Here is a 20590-nt window from a genome sequence, read left to right as displayed (position 1 = left end):
TGCTGCTGCTGCTGCTTGTCTAGCCATCATGTTTTGAGAGAAAAAGTTAGAGAGGCCACTTCACCCTAGAGCAGTGCAAATGTGATAGTGTGTACTTACTATGGTGCCATGTCAATTGTGAAAATACTGACATAATTCCATAGAGACTAATAAACAGGCATTGGACCAGGGCCCACTCTCCCTGGTAATCCAGCTTCTCTCTAGGCCTCCCCAGGACCCAGCAACAATTGGCAGATTCCACTGGGGGCCTCCAGAGTGGATTCAGAGCTGCCAGAATTCATTCTGATGGATCAGTGACAGGCTGATCAGTTGTTCAATGTTCCGACTGTCACTCTGGGAAAGGGATCCCATTAAATAAGTGTTAGATGACCCTGTGGAAAGAGTTCAAGACTTGCTGCAGTATAGACCCCTGCTTATCTTTCCCCAAACTTATTCAACTACTGGTCCTTTTTGGGCAAATGTTGATCTAGCCCACCCCACTCATCTTGCTCATGAGAAAACTGAGAATCAGAAAGTTAAGTTTATTCACCCAAAGTCCGACAGCTAGGGAGAAGCCAATGCAGGGTCAGAAAACACTTCTCACTCCCAAATGTCATGCCCTGTTGAATTTTCCTAAGTTAAAAGATGATTTAGTCTGACTCCCATAGACTGGTGACAATCTATAAAGTTGATATTGTGAATCAGTTAAACTATTTGAATTAATGTTACTTAATATATAGCGTCATTTCTTTAACTTCAAACTCTCAGCCTTGAAATATATTTTTATCGGAGCTTTAAAGATATTATAGGAAAATTCTCCCGTATCTAAAAATTTTAGGTCATACTGTTCAAAATGCCTCATTGCAGATGCAGAATTGAACTAAAGTGACTTGCTTAATATTACATAGCTATTTAGTGACAAATCCAAGACCAGGACCCAGATCTCTTTACTCTCCCTGCAGCACTCATTCCTCACAACCACAACTGCATTCACTTTTATTTTTTAAGGCAAGTATCTGTGTGAATGACCAGTTTAGCACAACCCAAGCTGCCGCGTAGCCAGTGTAATCATGTAACCTGACTACAAGTTTACTTTTCTCCAGGACAAGGTCTGAACAACCACATCCGAGAAGTGAGGGGAGCTTAGCAATGATGTACTACTGTAGGCTTGAGGAAACTGCCCTCTACTGGGATGCAGAGGGGCATCCCTTAACTGTACCTAAAGGAACAGTTTTTGAAAAACGGGGACTGAATCATTGAGTTCCCTGAGGTTCAATGAGAAATAAAGGGAATAGGTGGAGATATCAGTAGATGGAAGCAAAATGTCTGGCCATGTGCCTTGATAGAAAATTATTTTCCAGCTGTAACCATATTCACTTTTACAAGGGCATGTGCAATTATAATACCCACTGTCCAGCATCTGGCTTTTCCAGCATGGCCTAAGGACATATCTGTTACTGGGCTGGATGCTCTCTTGTGAGAAATCTGGGAGCTACATTCCCTGCTTTACATCCACCCCAAACCACGAAGACACAGTGGTTACCTTTGTGTTACCAGATAAGATTACAGAAGGAATTAGAGAGGTGCCTGTGATTCTGTTTAAGGCCAACGTAATTGCTACAACCTCGTCATTGAAGGGCTTTGCAGAGGAAATAAGCATCATCAGGTTGCAAGGGTGATTTTCCTGTCCAATCCTAAAAAGGAACTGCCCTCAATAAATCATCTTCCTAATGGAAATGACAGAATTATTCTCCCAGGAGGGGTCAACCCGGAGGACTGCACAAACCACACGTCCCTCTCAAGGGTAATAGGAAGGAAACGCACAGCCATCGTTGCCTGGGAGGATCTAAGGCTTCCTAGGGACTGTTCATATCTCTCCCTCTGAGGTCACTTTTAATGCCTTTTACAAGTCATTGTTTACATATAAAGATAGAACTCCTCTTAGTAAGTAGGCTGTATATGTGTTTTGTTGTTTTTTTTATTTTTAAACTGTCTCTGTGGTTATTCACAGAGGAAAGGGAAAAAAGACCATCATGTATTTTAAGTAAAAAGGAAAGGTGTAAAGTTAATGTAAAATAACTTTGTATTAATGATGCCAGCAAAAATTAAATAATATTGGGGGAAAAAATCAACTGGTAACAGTGGTAGCTTTTGTGTAAGATTGTATGTGATTATCTTTCCTTCTGTGTGCTTTTTTAATTTTATAATTTTCTATGCTTTAAAATTAGATTTTAAGATACTTGTTATTTAAATTCATTTATTCTATAATCCGTAACTTAAAATAAGGGTTGGGCTGCATACTAATATTAGAATCTATTTTTTGAAATGGAACAGAAAGATATGGATACTGTAATGGAATTATAAAACCAGAACTAATAATTCACTTTCTTCATCAACTGCATTAGTTTAAGAATTTGTAATGAGCTTTGTAAATGGCATTAGGCAAAGAAACTTCAGCTCATTCTTTCTGAAATGAATTTTTTAGAACTCAAGTTTTCTTTTCCAATCAAAATGTTAGGAAATGCCACTCCCAATCTGACTGAGCAGTCAGGCTTTTGATTTCTGAGAAATTCTTGCCCAGCTCACCAGAGAATGAAAGGTCAGCTTTGAGGAAGTTTCTGGAACATGAAGAATCTCAATGAAATTGGCTGGAATTTTTTGAGTGACGAAAAAAATATCCCTTCAATAAAGCATGGTATATGGGAGTTAAGATCACAGTTTTATCAAATTCAAACTAGGCATTTAGTCAGATCCTTTGAAACTTTTTCCCATGATTAAAATTCTTATTTGTTGCATTTTTGGCATGAAGACTAAGTGATTTGGGGCACTGGCCCAAACATCATAGTTTTTTTTGTTGTTCTTGTTACAACAAATTAGAGGAAACTTTTTTTTTTTTTAAACATTCACCGTGAATAGCCAGTTTTGGGGGTGGGGAATTTGTTATATGTTTTTTTTTTTTTTTTTACATTTTTAACTCTTTTCCCAAAGATTCCCATGATAAATTCTATAGAGAACTTGAATAGAGCAGTTCTCCAACTATGGCCCAAGGAATCCTAGGGGTCCCCAAGACCCTTTTAGAGAGTCTACAATTTCCTCCCCCTTCCATCTAAAGATCTGCATAGAGTCTTATCATAATAGATTCAATGCAGATGTAGATAAGAGAGTTTAACTTCTATTAATCCAGACAATAAAAACATTTGTGGAAAATTTAAAATAATGCCACTTTCTCAATGTTCTATTTTGAATAATATAGTTATTTTTCACAAATATATGTCATTTATGTTAAAAATTTTTATTATTGCTTTTTATTACTTTTGTTTATTATTGTTATTTGTAATGTAGTAATAAAGACTTTTAATTTTTCCATTTTAATTTATAATACAGTAAATATTGATAGCTATAACCAACCTAAATCAAAGGTCTTTGGGATCTTCAATAATTTTAAGAATATGAAGGGTTCCTGAGATCAAAAAGTTTGACAATGGTTGTAATAGATAAATTCCTTCTAGAACAAGCTCAGAAAGGAGGCTAGAGGTTGAGAGAACACATGGAATAGAGCTATGTTCTTCTGGCTGAGGCCATCCTCAATCAGCTGGCCCACTATTTGTATAAGCCCAGCCAAGGGCAGATGTATTTGGCCTAGATTAAAAGATACCCAGCCAAACTGTAAATTTCTGAGAACTAATAATTTTTGTTTTGAGCTAATAAGTTTTGGGGTGGTTTCCTGTTCAACATTATTTTTGCAATAAATAACGATTTGTTCCTCCTCTTATTTCTGCAGAGAATTCACCATATATTTACAATGAATCCCACACATTTATGCTTCATTATATATTGTCCTATATTGTGAAGTGATGTCTCTAAACTGCTTGAAGGAGAAGAAAGATCAAGATAGCAGAGTGGAAAGACGGTGAGCTCACCTCCCCCAAAAACACATCAAAAATACATCTACATGTGAAGCAACTCTCACTGGAAACAAGACTGGCAGGAAAGCTCTTCTACAACAAAGGCTGTAAAGAAGGATCCACTTGGAGTCGAGTAAGAAGGGTAGAGAAGCAATCAGATTGAGACCCACATCAGTGGAAGTGGTGGGTGGCTATCACAGGCTCAGAGATCCTCCCTGGGGAGTGAATGGTTCAAGCTACATATTGGGCACCACAGCCATGGGGTTCAATGCTGGGAAAAGGAGTCCACTTAGCTGGTTTGAAAACAACTATAAGAAAGTGAGACTCTGCTCATACATGCAAGAGTGTATGTACATGCTTGCTTACTCCCAGGAAGAGCATGGAGGAAGCAGATTGAAAACTGCCTGAAGCTCTGACTGGCTCGCTGGGACCACACCAGCCTGCAACCCAGCTCACACCAGATGCCTGCTCCAGCCTCTCTTGCTCCAGCATTGCTTTTCACTAGGCTGGATGCTGCCATTCCCAGAGAGGGTACACATATACATAGAGGAAATGAAACCTGCTTGGATCCAACCCTCAGGAGTTTTGCTCCAACCCTTTGGGCCCCAACCACCTCAAAAGGCAGTGACTGTCACTGAGCACAGGATAAGCCTCAGTTCACACCTGGATCTGGCTGTAGCCATACCTCACATCAAGATGGCAGCTGTCAGCACACCCAGGGATAAGACATGACCCATGCTCACTTAAGATCCTGCTCTCCCACCAAAGTCACTGGCCACATACAGACCGCATAGGGATGCTCCCACAAAGTACAACTCTTCAAGACCAGGACAGGTAACTCTTTCACCTAATTTCATAGAGGCAAATAAATTTAAACAAATGAGAAGATAGAAGAATGTTTCGAACAAGAGAATGAGAAAGAAACCTGAAAAAAACCCTAATGAAACAGAGATAAATAATTTACTAAATAAAGAGTTCAAAGCAGTAGTAATAAAAATGCTAACAAACTCGGGAAAAGAATAAATGAACAAAGTGAGAACTTTAACAAGGAACTAGAAAATACAAAAAAGAAACAGAACTAAAAAACACAATAACTGAAATGAATAATACTCTAGAAAAAATTAACAGCAGACTAGGTGATATAGAAAAATGCATAAGTAGTCTGGAAGATAGAATAGTGGAAATCAACCAATCAGAGCAGCAAAAAGTAAAACAGTTTTTTTTTTTTTTATGAGGATAGTTTAAGGGACCTCTGAGGCAATATCAAACATACTAATATTCACATGATAGGGATCTAAGAAGGAGAAGAGAGAGAGAAAGGGGCCAAAAATATATTTGATTAAATTATGGCTGAAAACTTCCCAAGCCTGAAGAAAAAAAGATGTATATCCAGATACAGAAAGTACAGAGAGTCAAAAACAAGATAAATCCAAACAGACCCACATCAAGATATATAATAATAAAAATGGCAAAAATTAAAGATAGAGAATTCTAAAGGCAGCAAGAGAAAAACAAAGAGTAACATGAGAACACCCATAAGGCTATCAGCTGATTTTTCTGCAGACACATTGCAGGCCAGAAGGGAGTGGCATGATATACTTAAAGGGCTGAAAGGGAAAAAACCTACAGCCTGGGATACTCTATCCAGCAAGGTTATCATTCGGAATTGAGGGACCATAAAGAACTCCTCAGACAAGCAAAAACTAAAAGAGTTCATCGATACTAAACTGACCCCAAAAGAAATGTTAAAGGTTCTTCCCTAATAGAAGAGAAAAAGCTACAAGAAATAAAAATTTATAGGAAAGAAAAAAAATCCCATTAGTAAAAATAAAAATTGCAAAAATCAACTATACTAGAATAAACAGTTAAGGGATAAACATGAAGATGTGAAAAATGACAGCAAAACCACAAAATGCGGGGGGGGGAATAAAAAATGTAGATCTTTTAGAACATGTTTGAATTTAAATGACTATCAGTCTAAAATAAGTATATATAATTATAAATCAACATATATGAACCCGATGGTAATGACAAATCAAAAATCTACAACAGTTACACAAAAACAAAAGAGAAAGCAATACAATCGTATCACTAAAGAAAATCATCAAACAGTAGAAGAGACTAAAAGAAGAAAAAGGAAACTGAAAAGAACTACAAAAACAACCAGAAAACAAGTAAGAAAATAGCAATAAGTACATACCTATGAATCACTTTAAATGTCAATAAACTCCATATGAATGACCCAGCAATTCCACTCCTGGGTATACATCTGAAACAAACAAAAACACAAATTTGAAAAATACATGCATCCCAATGTTCATAGCAGCATTATTTAAGATTGCTCAGATATGGAATCAACCTAAGTGTCCATCAACAGATGAATGGATAAAGAAGATGTGATATATATATATATACAATGGAATACTGCTCGGCCATAAAAAAAATGAAATTTTGCCATTTGCAGCAACATGGATGGACTTGGAAGGCATTATGCTGAGTGAAATAAGTCAGACAGAGAAAGAAAAATACTGTATGATAGCACATATGTGGAATCTAAAAAATACAACAAACTACTGAATATAACAAAAAGAAACAGACTCACAGATATTGAGAACAAGTTACTAGTTACCAGTGGGGAGAGGGAAAAGGGAGGGGCAATATAAGGGTAGCAGATTAAAAGGTGCAAACTGTTAGGTATAAAATAAGCTACAAGGAAGTATTTCACAACATGGGGAATATAGCTAATATTTTATAATAACAACAAATGGAATATAACCTTTAAAAATTATGAATCATTATATTGTACCCTGTAACTTATTACACATCAACTATAATTCAATAAAAAAGTCAGTGCAGGGCTTCTCTGGTGGTGCAGTGGTTGAGAGTCCGCCTGCCAATGCAGGGGACACAGGTTCGTGCCCCAGTCTGGGAAGATCCCACATGCCACGGAGTGGCTGGGCCCGTAAGCCATGGCCGCTGAGCCTGTGTGTCCAGAGCCTGTGCTCCGCAAGGGGAGAGGCCACAACAGTGAGAGGCCCGCGTACTGCAAAAATAAAAAAATAAAAGTCAGTGCACTAAATGCTCCAATCAAAAGGCATAGCGTGGCTGATTGGATAAAAAAAAAAAAAGAGACCCATCTATATGCTACATACAAGAGACTCACTTGAGAGCTAAAGACACACACAAACTGAAAGTCAGGGAATATAAAAAGGTATTCCATGAAAATGTAAATGAAAAGAAAACTGGGCTAGCAATACTCACAGCAGACAAAATGAACTTTAAAATGAAATCTGTAACAAGAGAAGAAATATATAACAAAGAAGGGCATTATATAATGATAAAGGATAAATACAAGAAGAGGATATAGTACTCGTTAATATATATTCATCTAATAAAAAAGCACCTAAATATACAAAGCAAATATTAACAGATATAAAGGTAGAAATTGAGGGAAAAGTTGACTGTAATGCAATATTAGTAGGGAACTTTAACACCCCACTTACATTAGTGGACCGATTATCCAGAAAGAAAATCAATAAGGAAACAGTGGCCTTAAATGACATATTAGACCAGTTGGACTTAATAGATGACTGTGGGACATTCCATTCAAAAACAGCAGAATACACATTCCTTTCAAGTGCATACAGAAAGTTCTCCAGGGTAGATCACATTCCAGGTCACAAAACAAGTCTCAACAAATTTAAGAGGATAGAAATTATATTAAGCATCTTTTCTGACCATAAAGGAATGAAACTAGAAATCAATTTCAGGAAGAAAAATGGGGAAAACACAAACACATGGATATTAAACAATATGCTACTGAAGAAAATCAGTGGATCAATGATGAAATCAAAAAAGAAATCAGAAAATACCTCAAGACAAATGAAAGTAAAAACACAACTTCCAAAATCCGTGGGACACAGTAAAAGCAGTTCTCAGAGGGAAGTTTATAACAATAGAGGCCTATGTCAAGAAACAAGAAAAATCTCAAACAAACAATCTAGCATACCATCTAAAGGAGTTAGAAAAAGAAGAACAAAATCCAAAGTCAGCAGAAGGAAGAAAATAATAAAGATCAGAGAGGAAATAAATAAAATAGAGACCAAAAAACTAACAGAAAATAATCAATGAAACCAAGAGCTGGTTTTTTGAAAAGATAAATAGAATTGATCTTTAACCTGGTTCACCAGGAGAAAATAGAGAGGACACAAATAAAAAAAATAAGAAAATAAACCAAATAAACTGCAATAATCAATATCACAGAGATACAAAAAATCATAAGAGAATACTACAAACAGTTGTATATGAACATATTGGGCAAGCTAGAAGAAATTAATAAATTGGGATGAATAAATTCCCAAAATCATTCTACAAGGCCATCATTATGCTGACATAAAAACAAGACAAATATTCTATAAAAAGGAGAATATTAGAGGCCAATATCTCTGATGAATATAAATGCAAAAATCCTCAACATAATATTAGCAAACTGAATTCAACAATATATTTAAAAGATCATACACCAAGATCAAGTGGGATTTATTCCAGGGATGCAAGCATAGTTCAATATCTGCAAATCGATCAATATGATACACCACATCAACAAAATGAAGTATAAAAATCACATGATCATCTCAATAAACACAGAAAAAGGATTTGACAAAATTCAATACCCATTCATGATAAAAACTCTTATCAAAGTTGGTGTACAGGAAATATATCTCAACATAATAAAGGTCATATATGTCAAACCCACAGATAACATCATACTCAATGGTGAAAAGCTGAAAGCTTTTTCTCTAAAATCAGGAACAAGACAAAAATACCCTCTCTTGTCACTTCTATTTAACACAGTTTTGGAAGTCCTAGACACAGCAATCAAACAAGAAAAAGAAATAAAAGAATCCAAATTGGAAGGGAAGAAGTAAAACTGTCACTATTTACAGATAACATGATACTATATATAGTATACCTAAAGTCTCTGACAAAAAACTATTAGAACTAATAAATGAATTCAGTAAAATTTCAGGTCACAAGATTAGTATACAGAAATGTTTTGCTTTTCCACAGACTAAACAGGAACCATCAGAAAGAGAAAGCAAGAAAACAATCCCATTTAAAATCACATCAAAAAAAAAAAATATATATATATATATATGAATCGACTTAACCAAGGTGGTGAAAGATCTATGCTCGGAAAACTACAAAACATTAATCAAGGAAATTGAAGGTAATATAAAGAAATAGAAAGATATCCCATGTACATGAATTGGAAGAATTAATATTATTAAAATATCCATACTGCCCAAAGTAATCTAGATTTAATGAAATCTTAATTGAAATACCCATGACATTTTTCACAGAACTAGAGCAAATAATTCTAACATTTATATGGAACTACAAAAGACCTCAAATAGCCAAAGCTACAATGATATATTGCACAGTACAGGGAATAAAGCCAATATTTTATAAAAACTTTAAATGGAATATAATCTATAAAAATATTAAATCACTCTGTTGTACACATGAAATTAATATAATATTGTAAATCAACTAGACTGTATTTTTTTTAATAAAATAAAAAATTTAAACTACTTGAGGGAATATATCTTAGCTTTTCTTTTATGGTTCAGTACATGTTTAATTAGTTCATGGAACATTTGGGAACCTGAAATTTCTAGACAGAAAAGAATTCTTTAAAATTCCTTATTTCTTACCTCACCCTCTTTTTCCCCCCTAATGTCAAAAGAGAGATAACTTCCCTTTTGAGGAATTAGTTTATCTTTCCTGCATTTTTTTTCTCCAAGTTTCAACCTCAGTGAGCCCCAGAACTCAATGAGCATACAACAGCCTGATCATACAGCATACAACAATGGCCTGATCTGCCAGAAGAAAGCATTTTCAATTTAATAGTTTTCACATTCCCATCATCAAAATTCTAGAACTCTGTAATCTGCTTTCTCCATTACTTTTGCTATTGCTATTATTTGGGGAACTGTTCAAAAGAAAAGTGAGGAGGAGAGGAGCCAAGATGGCGGAGTAGAAGGACGTGCTCTCACTCCCTCTTGTGAGAACACCAGAATCACAACTAGCTGCTGGACAATCATTGACAGGAAGACACTGGAACTCACCAAAAAAGATACCTCACATCCAAAGACAAAGGAGAAGCCATAATGACACAGTAAGAGGGGTGCAATCACAGTAAAATCAAATCCCATAAATGGTGGGTGGGTGACTCACAGACGGGAGAACACTTATACCACAGAAGTCCACACACTGGAGTGAAGGTTGTGAGCCTCAAGTCAGGTTTCCCAACCTGAGGGTCCAGCAATGGGAGGAGGAATTCCTAGAGAATAAGACAGTGAAGCCTAGTGGGAATGGATTGCAGGACTTTGACAGGACTCGGGGAAACAGAGACTCTATTCTTGGAGGGCACACACAAAGTAGTGTGTGCATCGAGACCCAGGGGAAGGAGCAGTGACACCAGGGAAGACTGAACCAGATCTACCTGCTAGTGTTGGAGGGTCTCCTGCAGAGACGGGAGGAGGTGGGGGAGGCTGTGGCTCACCGTGGGGACAAGGACACTGGCAGCAGAAGTTCAGGGAAGTATTCCTTGGTGTGAGCCCTCCCAGAGTCTATCATTAGCCCCACCAAAGACCCCAGGTAGGCTCTAGTGTTGGGTTGCCTCAGGCCAAACAACCAACTGGGAGGGAACCCAGGCCCACCCATCAACAGTCAAGTGGATTAAAGTTTTACTGAGCTCTGCCCACCAGAGCAACACCCAGATCTACCCACCATCAGTCCCTCCCATCAAGCCTCGTAGATAGCCTCATCCACCAGAGGGCAGACAGCAAAAGCAAGAAGAACTACAATCCTGGAAGCTGGGGAACAAAAACCACATTCACAGAAAGATAGACAAAATTAAAAGGCAGAGGGCTATGTACCAGATGAAGGAACAAGATAAAACCCCAGGAAAAAAACTAAGTGAAGTGGAGGTAGGCAACCTTCCAGAAAAAGAATTCAGAATAATGATAGTGAAGATGATCCAGGACCTCGGAAAAACGATGCAGGCAAAGATAGCAAAGATGAAGAAATGTTTAACATAGAGAAGATGCAAGACATGTTTAACACAGACCTAGAAGAATTAAAGAACAAACAAACAGATGAAAAATACAATAACTGAAATAAAAACTAGAAGGAATCAATAGCAGAATAACTGAGGCAGAAGAACGAATCTTCCAGTGACCTGGAAGACAGAATAGTGAAAGTCACTGCTGTGGAACAGAATAAAGAAAAAAGAATGAAAAGAAATGAAGACAGCCTAAGAGACCACTAGGACAACATTAAATGCAACAATATTCGCATTATAGGGGTCCCAGAAGGAGAAGAGAGAGAGAAAGGACCCGAGAAAATATTTGAAGAGATTATAGTTGAAAACTTCCCTAACATGGGAAAGGAAATATCCACCTAAGTCCAGGAAGCACAGTGAGTCCCACAGAGGATAAACCCAAGGAGCAACATGCCAAGACACATACTAATCAAGTTGGCAAAGATTAAAGACAAAGAAAAATTATTGAAAGCAGCAAGGGAAAAATGAAAAATAACATACAAGAGAATTCCCATAAGGTTAACAGCTGATTTCTCAGCAGAAACTCTACAAGCCAGAAGGGAGGGGCATGATATACTTAAAGTGATGAAAGGGAAAAACCTACAACCAAGATCGCTATACCCAGCAAGGATCTCATTCAGATTCGATGGAGAAATCAAAAGCTTTACAGACGAGCAAAAGCTAAGAAAATTCAGCACCACCAAACCAGCTCTACAACAAATGCTAAAGGAACTTCTCAAAGTGGGAAACAAAAGAAGAAAAGGGCCTACAAAAACAAGTCCAAAACAATTAAGAAAATCGTCACAGGAACATACATATCGATAATTACTTTAAACGTTAATGGATTAAATGTTCCAACCAAAAGACACAGGCTTGCTGCATGGATATATAAACAAGACCCATATATATGCTGTCTACAAGAGACCAACTTCAGACCTAGAGACACATACAGACTGAAAGTGAGGGGATGGAAAAAGATATTCCATGCAAACGGAAAATAACAGGATGCTGGAGTAGCTATACTCATATTAGGTAAAATAGACTTTAAAATAAAGAATGTTACAAGAGGTAAGAAAGGACAGAACATAATGATGAAGGGATCAATCCAAGAAGAAGATATAACAATTATAAATATATATATACACCCAACATAGGAGCACCTCAATACATAAGGCAACTGTTAACAGCTATAAAAGAGGAAATCGACAGTAACAAAATAATAGTGGGGGACTTTATCACCTCACTTACACCAATGGACAGATCATCCAAAATGAAAATAAATAAGGAAACAGAAGCTTTAAATAACAAAATAGACCAGATAGATTTAATTGATATTTATAGGACATTCCATCCAAAAACAGCAGATTACACTTTCTTCTCAAGTGCACATGGAACATTATCCAGGCTAGATAACATCTTGGGTCACAAATCAAACCTCAGTAAATTTAAGAAAATTGAAATCATATCAAGCACCTCTTCTGACCACAATGCTATGAGATTAGAAATGAATTACAGGGGAAAAAATGTAAAAAGCACAAACACATGGAAGCTAAACAATACGTTACTAAATAACCAAGAGATCACTGAAGAAATCAAAGAGGAAATTTAAAAATATCTAGAGACAAATGACAATGAAAATACGATGATCCAAAACATATGGGATGCAGCAAAAGCAGTTCTAAGAGGGAAGTTTATAGCTATACAAGCCTACCTCAAGAAACAAGAAACATCTCAAATAAACAATCTAACCTTACACCTAAAGTAACTAGAGAAAGAAGAATAAACAAAACCCAAAGTTACCAGAATGAAAGAAATCATAAACATCAGAGCAGAAATAAATGAAATAGAAACAAAGAAAAAAATAGCAAAGATCAATAAAACTAAAAGCTGGTTCTTTGAGAAGATAAACAAAATTGATAAGCCATTAGCCAGACTCACCAAGAAAAAGAGGGAGAGGACTCAAATCAATAAAATTAGAAATGAAACAGGAGAAGTTACAACAGACACCACAGAAATACACAGCGTCTTAAGAGACACCTACAAGCACCTCTATGCGAATAAACAGGACAACCTGGAAGAAACGGATAAATTCTTAGAAAGGTATAACCTTCCAAGACTGAACCAGGAAGAAATAGAAAGTATCAACAGACCAATCACAAGTAATGAAATTGAAACTGTGATTAAAAATCTTCCAACAACAAAAAAGTACAGGACCAGATGGCTTCACAGGTGAATTCTCTCAAACATTTAGAGAAGAGCTAACACCCATTCTTCTCAAACTCTTCCAAAAAATTTCAGGGGAAGGAACACTCCCAAATTCATTCTATGAGGCCACCATCACCCTTATACCAAAACCAGTCAAAGATACTACAGAAAAAGAAAATTACAGACCAATATCACTGATGAATATGGATGCAAAAATCCTAAACAAAATACGAGCAAACAGAATCCAACAACACATTGAAAGGATCATACACCATGATCAAGAGGGATTTATCCCAGGGATGCAAGGATTATTCAATATACGCAAATCAATCAATGTGATACACCATATTAACAAATTGAATAATAAAAACCATATGATCATCTCAATAGATGCAGAAAAAGCTTTTGACAAAATTCAACACCTATTTATGATAAAAACTCTCTAGAAAGTGGGCATAGAGGGAACCTACCTCAACATAATAAAGACCATATATGACAAACCCACAGCCAACATCATCCTCAATGGTGAAAACCTGAAAGCATTTCTTCTAAGATCAGGAATGAGACAAGGATATCCACTCTCACCACTATTATTCAACATAGTTTTGGAAGTCCTAGCCATGGCAATCGGAGAAGAAAAAGAAATAAAAGGAATACAAAGTGGAAAAGAAGAAGTAAAACTGTCACTCTTTGCAGATGACATGATACTATACATAGAGAATCCTAAAAATGCCACCAGAAAACTGCTATAGCTAATCAATGAATTTGGTAAAGTTGCAGGATACAAAATTAATGCACAGAAATCTCTTGCATTTCTATACACTAATGATGAGAAAACTGAAAAAGAAATTATGGAAACACTCCCATTTACAATTGCAACAAAAAGAATAAAATACCTAGGAATAAACCTACCTAGGGAGACAAAATACCTGTATGCAGAAAACTATAAGACACTGATGAATGAAATTAAAGTTGATACCAACAGATGGAGAGATATACCATGTTCTTGGATTGGAAGAATCAATATTATGAAAATGACTATACTACCCAAAGCAATCTACAGATTCAATGCAATCCCTATCAAATCACCAATGGCATTTTTTACAGAACTAGAACAAATCATCTCAAAGTTTGTATGGAAACACAAAAGACCCTGAATAGCCAATGCAATATTGAAGGATAAAAACGGAGCTGGAGAAATCAGACTCCCTGACTTCAGACTATACTACAAAGCAACAGTAATCAAGACAATATGGTACTGGCACAAAAACAGAAACATAGATCAATGGAACAAGATAGAAAGCCCAGAGATAAACCCACACACATATGTTCACCTTTTTTTTTTGATAAAGGAGGCAAGAATATACAATGGAGAAAACAATAAGTGGAGCTCTTCAATAAGTGGAGTTGGGAAAACTAGACAGCTACATGTAAAAGAATGAAATTAGAACACTTCCTAACACCATACACAAAAATAAACTCAAAAAGGATTCAAGACCTAAATGTAAGACTCAGACACTATAAAACCCTTAGAGGAAAACATAGGAAGAACACACTTTGACATAAGTTACAGCAAGATCTTTTTTTAATCCACCTCCTAGAGTAATGGAAATAAAACAGAAATAAACAAATGGGACCTAATGAAACTTCAAAGCTTTTGCACAGCAAAGGAAACCATAAACAAGATGATTAGACAACCCTTAGTATGGGAGAAAATATTTGCAAATGAATCAACAGACAAAAGATTAATCTCCAAAATATATAAACAGCTCATGCAGCTCAATATTAAAGAAACAAACAACCCAATCCAAAAATGGACAAAAGACCTAAATAGACATTTCTCCAAAGAAGACACACAGATAGCCAGGAAGCACATGAAAAGCTGCTCAACATCACTAATTATTAGAAAAATGTAAATCAAATCTCCAGTGAGGTATCACCTCACACCAGTTAGAATGGGCATCATCAGAAAATCTACAAACAACAAATGCTGGAGAGGGTGTGGAGAAAAGGGAACCCTCTTGCACTGTTGGTGGGAATGTAAATTGATACAGCCACTATGGAGCACAGTATGGAGGTTACTTAAAAACTAAAAATAGAATTACCATATGATCCAGTAATCCCACTACTGGGTATATACCCAGAGAAAACCATAATTCAAAAAGACTCATGCACCCCAATGTTCATTGCAGCCCTATTACAATAACCAGGTCATGGAAGCAACCTAAATGCCTATCGACAAACGAATGGGTAAAGAAGTGTGGTACATATATACAATGGAATATTACTCAGCCATAAAAAGGAACGAAACTGAGTTATTTGTTGAGATGTGCATGGATCTAAAGACTGTCATACAGAGTGAAGTAAGTCAGAAAGAGAAAAACAAATATCATATATTAATGCATGTATGTGGAACCTAGAAAAATGGTACAGATGAACCAGTTTTCAGGGCATAAGTTAAGACACAGATGTAGAGAACACACGTGTGGACACCAAGGGGGGAAAAGCACGGTGGGGTGGGGATAGTGGTGTGCTGAATTTGGCGTTTGGGATTGACATGTATACACTGATGTGTATGAAATTGATGACTAATTAAGAACCTGCAGTATAAACAAACAAAAACAACATATACTAAACTTTCTTTGGGTTATTTGTATGGAAATATGTTAATATAAATGTTTCAGGCATTACATGAAATTTCTAAAAAAAAAAAAAAAAAAGTGAGTCATGCCTGAAGAGAGATTGGATCCTGCTCTGTGGTAGCCTCAAAAACAATCCCAAAATGCCTGATCATCTCTGCCATATGTCCCCTGAAACCTTGTGTTCTGAGAAGCCCAAGACAAAGATGTGAAGCTTGTGTTCCAGATCCTCACATTTCCTTTACTGTCTCTCTCTTTTCTCACCTCAACCTCCTAGGAACTCAAGGCCTCCATTCTTTTTCTGACTGACAAAAGCCCTACAATAAACCACCTACTTTCCCTTCAAAATGTTCCATACTCCAAAAGTTACTTGCTTTCTTCCCCGACTGAGTCCTTACCAATGTCACCACTCTCACTAAAGTGTCCTTTACCTCACCGTAATATCTGGTAGAAGATTTCTACTAAAGCAATTAACGTGAAAGAGCATTAGCTTAATAAATTAACTTGAACAAGTGTTCGCATAAAGGAGACACTTGTTAATAAAATTATACCAGTGATGATGATACTATGTGTGGCAGAGTTTGCTATCTGCTTACCATAATATTCTGTTCTATTTTCCTTCCTGGGAACACAGCCTACTTCATATCCAAGGTTACTTTGGAAGCTGCCTGTTGAAGAACTTGCATTTACCAGGTTCCCTAAATGACTGTGTGGAGGAGGGCATCTTGCTAACCTGTTAACTGTTAATATGCACTACACAGAAACTTTGACTTTGTTTATATTCAAAAATATTGGGGTTAATTTGTATAACAGCTATAGTTACCGTTAAGTAATACACCATTCTTTTTTTTTTCAACTCACACACACACACTGTATTTTATTTTTACAAGAGATAAATAAACTGACACCAAGCATTGTAAATGGATGACCACAACAAAAGCAACAATGATTGCAAAATAATACACCATTCTTTTTTTCATAATATGACCTATTCTTTTCATGGCACTTTATGTCCATTCATTCACAAACAGAAGTACCAAACTTTTTCCCTATAAGGCCAAATAGTAAATATTTTAGGCACTGTAAGCCATAGGATCTCTGTTGTGACTGTTCAACTCTGTCACTGTAGCATGAAACAAGCCACAGACAATCCATCAAACAACCAGGCATGGCTGTGTTCCAAAACAACTTTATTTACAAAAAGAGGAGAAATGCTGGATTTAGCCCATGGTATACTTTGTCAACCCCTCTGATAAATGATAGGTAATCAAAAATTGAACAACAGTCCCTTCACAAAAGAAACTAGAAACTTAGCTTTCAGGGTGCTTGATTGGGGCTGGAACTTCTAAGATGGTTTCACACTCTGATCTGGTTTCTCACCCATTGTGACTGAAACATCTGGGGGCTGACTGAGCCCAAGCTTCTTTACACAGATCTCTAGAGGTCAACAACGGAAGCTGCAATCCTTAAGACCTTAAAACATGTAAACTGCAAAATGGTGGGCTGAGTGCATTGCTAGAGGTTTGTGCAAGGTAGAGTAGGAAGAGCAAAGAGAGTGAAGAGTGGTAAGGAAAGTACTACAGAGGCTTCATACAGGAAATGATGCTTCAGCTGAGACCTGAGTATAGCTGAAGTGTAAAGTACGATGTAATCAAATGTTCATTTCAAAAAAATTATTGGTATGAATACAGAGAGATTAAAAATTAATAAAAGGGAAAAGCAACTTCAAAAACTGACTTTTGAAACTGTCTAGGCAAGAGATCTTAGCTAAGGCCGTGGAATTGGAAATGACCAGCAGAGGTGGAAATCATAATATATTTAAGACACAGAAACTGATAAGATTCAGAAGGTAAGGGGAAGTCCAGAAGAGTAGGATCAAGCCCATGTTTCTGACCTGGCAAAATGATTATGCTAACAAACAAAACACAGGAGCCAAGGTTTAGCGAATGTCAGGGGTGGTAGCAAGAAATTACTGAGTTTGAATTACCTCTCACATATTCAGGCAGAGAGCTTCAAAAGACAGTAGGATAATTCAATAACAGGGACTAGAACAAAAACATACATTAATAATCTTCGGCATGTAACATAATAAATGAGTTAAATCAGGGAAAGTCTAATGAGAAAAGAGGCTTGAATAAAGAACAGTGGTCCACAACCCTACATTAAAAAAAAAGTGATTGATGAGCAGTTAAAACATGACTGGAAACAAACAGTGAGAAAGATGAGTGGAAAAACCACAAAAGCACTGGGAAAAATAAGTTTACAGGTGAGGTGAGTATTCTCACTAGATTTGGAAGTTCAAAAATCATGGGTGAGTTGTTCTGGCAAAAGTTCAATTGAGATGGAAATTTACTTAGAGTAGGTGATAAAAAGTGAGGAAAGTGTGTGTAAATAATACCCATAGAACTCAGCCATGAAGCAAAGAAAAAGAAAAGAATTTAGAAAGAGTTCAAGGTGAGAGAAGAATCATATAATAGTGGAGAGACTTGAAATATTGAGGAGGAGCTATTGCAGAGGTTATGATAGAAAATAGAGAAGGAAGAAGTGCTATTTTATGAAGCAAATCCATAAGGAAATAAAGTGGGAGGTAGCAAAGAGAAGAGATGGAAAATTTAAATAGAGGAACACCTCATCCTCCCATGAAGAATGTATCTGTGTGGAGGCAGAGTTCATGCCCTATCTCATCTCTGAAGAAGGACTTGAGGTCATCTGCATGGAAGGATGTGAACTGTGAACTCCCACGTGGCACAGAGGACCTGCCTAAACACTGTGCTAAGAGACTTGACCAAACTTCAACTTGGCTTCCACCTGCACTAGACCATAATCCTAAAAGTAACCCTAACCCTCAGGCTATCTTTGCTCAAGAAAACACAAAGCTGCCAAACTGCAAAAAAGTACATTGTCCCAACCCACCTTGCTAAACCATTTTCAGTAATTATCTGCCTATCTCCTTCTGTAATTTTTCTACTTCCACTTTCCCCCCTAGTCTCTTCCCATTTTACTTCCCTATGGTCCTTTTTTGTTCCCTATCTGTTCTCCCTTTAAAAACCTCAGTCAATGTTGTCTTAATTGGAGTGAAACTCAGTTTATACTGGAGTCTCTGAATACAGTCAGTTTTGCCTCATTTAACAGTCAGTTTTTCTTGAACAAGGGTATGGGAGTAAGTGGGGGGAAAACTGAAGAAGGGCTCCATCATCCCCAACAACTACTTCACTAAACCACACTCTATTTCACCTCTGAGAATGGAAGTGTATGTGCAAGCAAAATCATGTTTAGACTTGGTGATTGTATCAGTTATCTATTGCTGCCTAACAAACTATCCCAAGTCTTTGTGGCTTAAAACAACAACAAGCTTTATAGTTTTCTTAATTCCATGGATTGGCTGAGTTCAGCTAGGTGGGTGGTTTGCTGGTCATGATATTACAGTACATTTAACAGGGTGTTGGACTGGAGCTGAACTTCTAAGATGGCTTTACTCTCAATATTTGGTGACATCCACAGTGACTAAAAATTCTAGGAGCTGATGAAGCTCAAGCTCCCTTGCATGATGCTGGATTTCAAGAAGCCAATAATGCTCTTTAAAACCTAAGTCTGACAACCCTCAGAATGGGAGAAAATATTTGCAAATGAAGCAACTGACAAAGGATTAATCTCCAAAATTTACAAGAAGCTCACACAGCTCAATATCAAAAAAACAAACAACCCAATCCAAAAATGGGCAGAAAACCTAAATAGACATTTCTCCAAAGAAGATATACAGATTGCCAACAAACACATGAAAGAATGCTCAACATCATTAATCATTAGAGAAATGAAACTCAAAACTACAATGAGATATCATCTCACATCAGTCAGAATGGCCATCATCAAAAAATCTACAAACAATAGATGCTGGAGAGGGTTTGCAGAAAAGGGAACCCTCTTGCACTGTTGGTGGGAATGTAAATTGATACAGCCACTATGGAGAACAGTATGGAAGTTCCTTAAAATACTAAAAATAGAACTACCATATGACCCAGCAATCCCACTATTGGGCATATACCCTGAGAAAACCATAATTCAAAAAGAGTCATGTACCACAATGTTCATTGCAGGTCTATTTACAATAGCCAGGACATGGAAGTAACCTAAGTGTCCATCAACAGATGAATGGATAAAGAAGATGTGGCACATATATACAATGGAATATTACTCAGTCATAAAAAGGAACGAAACTGAGTTATTTGTAGTGAGGTGGATGGACCTAGAGACTGTCATAAGTGAAGTGAGTCATAAAGAGAAAAACAAATACCATATGCTAACACATATATATGGAATCTAAAAAAAAAAAAAAAAAAAAAAGGGTCATGAAGAACCTAGGGGCAAGACAGGAATAAAGACACAGACCTACTAGAGAATGGACTTGAGGACATGGGGATGGGGAAAGGTAAGTTGGGACGAAGGAAGAGAGTGACATGGACATATATACACTACCAAATGTAAAATAGCTAGTGGGAAGCAGTCGCATAGCACAGGGAGATCAGCTCAGTGCTTTGTGAACACCTAGAGAGGTGGGATAGGGAGGGTGGGTGGGAGGGAGACGCAAGAGGGAAGAGATATGGGAACATATGTATATATATAACTGATTCACTTTGTTATAAAGCAGAAACTAACACACCATTGTAAAGCAATTATACTCCAATAAATATGTTAAAAAAAAAACAAACTCTGAGATCTCACAGTTGCATCTTCTCTGTGTTCTATTGGTCAAAGGA

This window comes from Aethalodelphis obliquidens, unplaced genomic scaffold, assembly GCF_003676395.1.
Source record: "Aethalodelphis obliquidens isolate GAN/ISIS:26980383/991018 unplaced genomic scaffold, ASM367639v1 scaffold1, whole genome shotgun sequence".
NCBI lineage: Eukaryota > Metazoa > Chordata > Mammalia > Artiodactyla > Delphinidae > Aethalodelphis > Aethalodelphis obliquidens.
The sequence above is the reverse complement of the archived record's forward strand: the minus strand, read 5'-3'. Positions refer to the sequence as shown.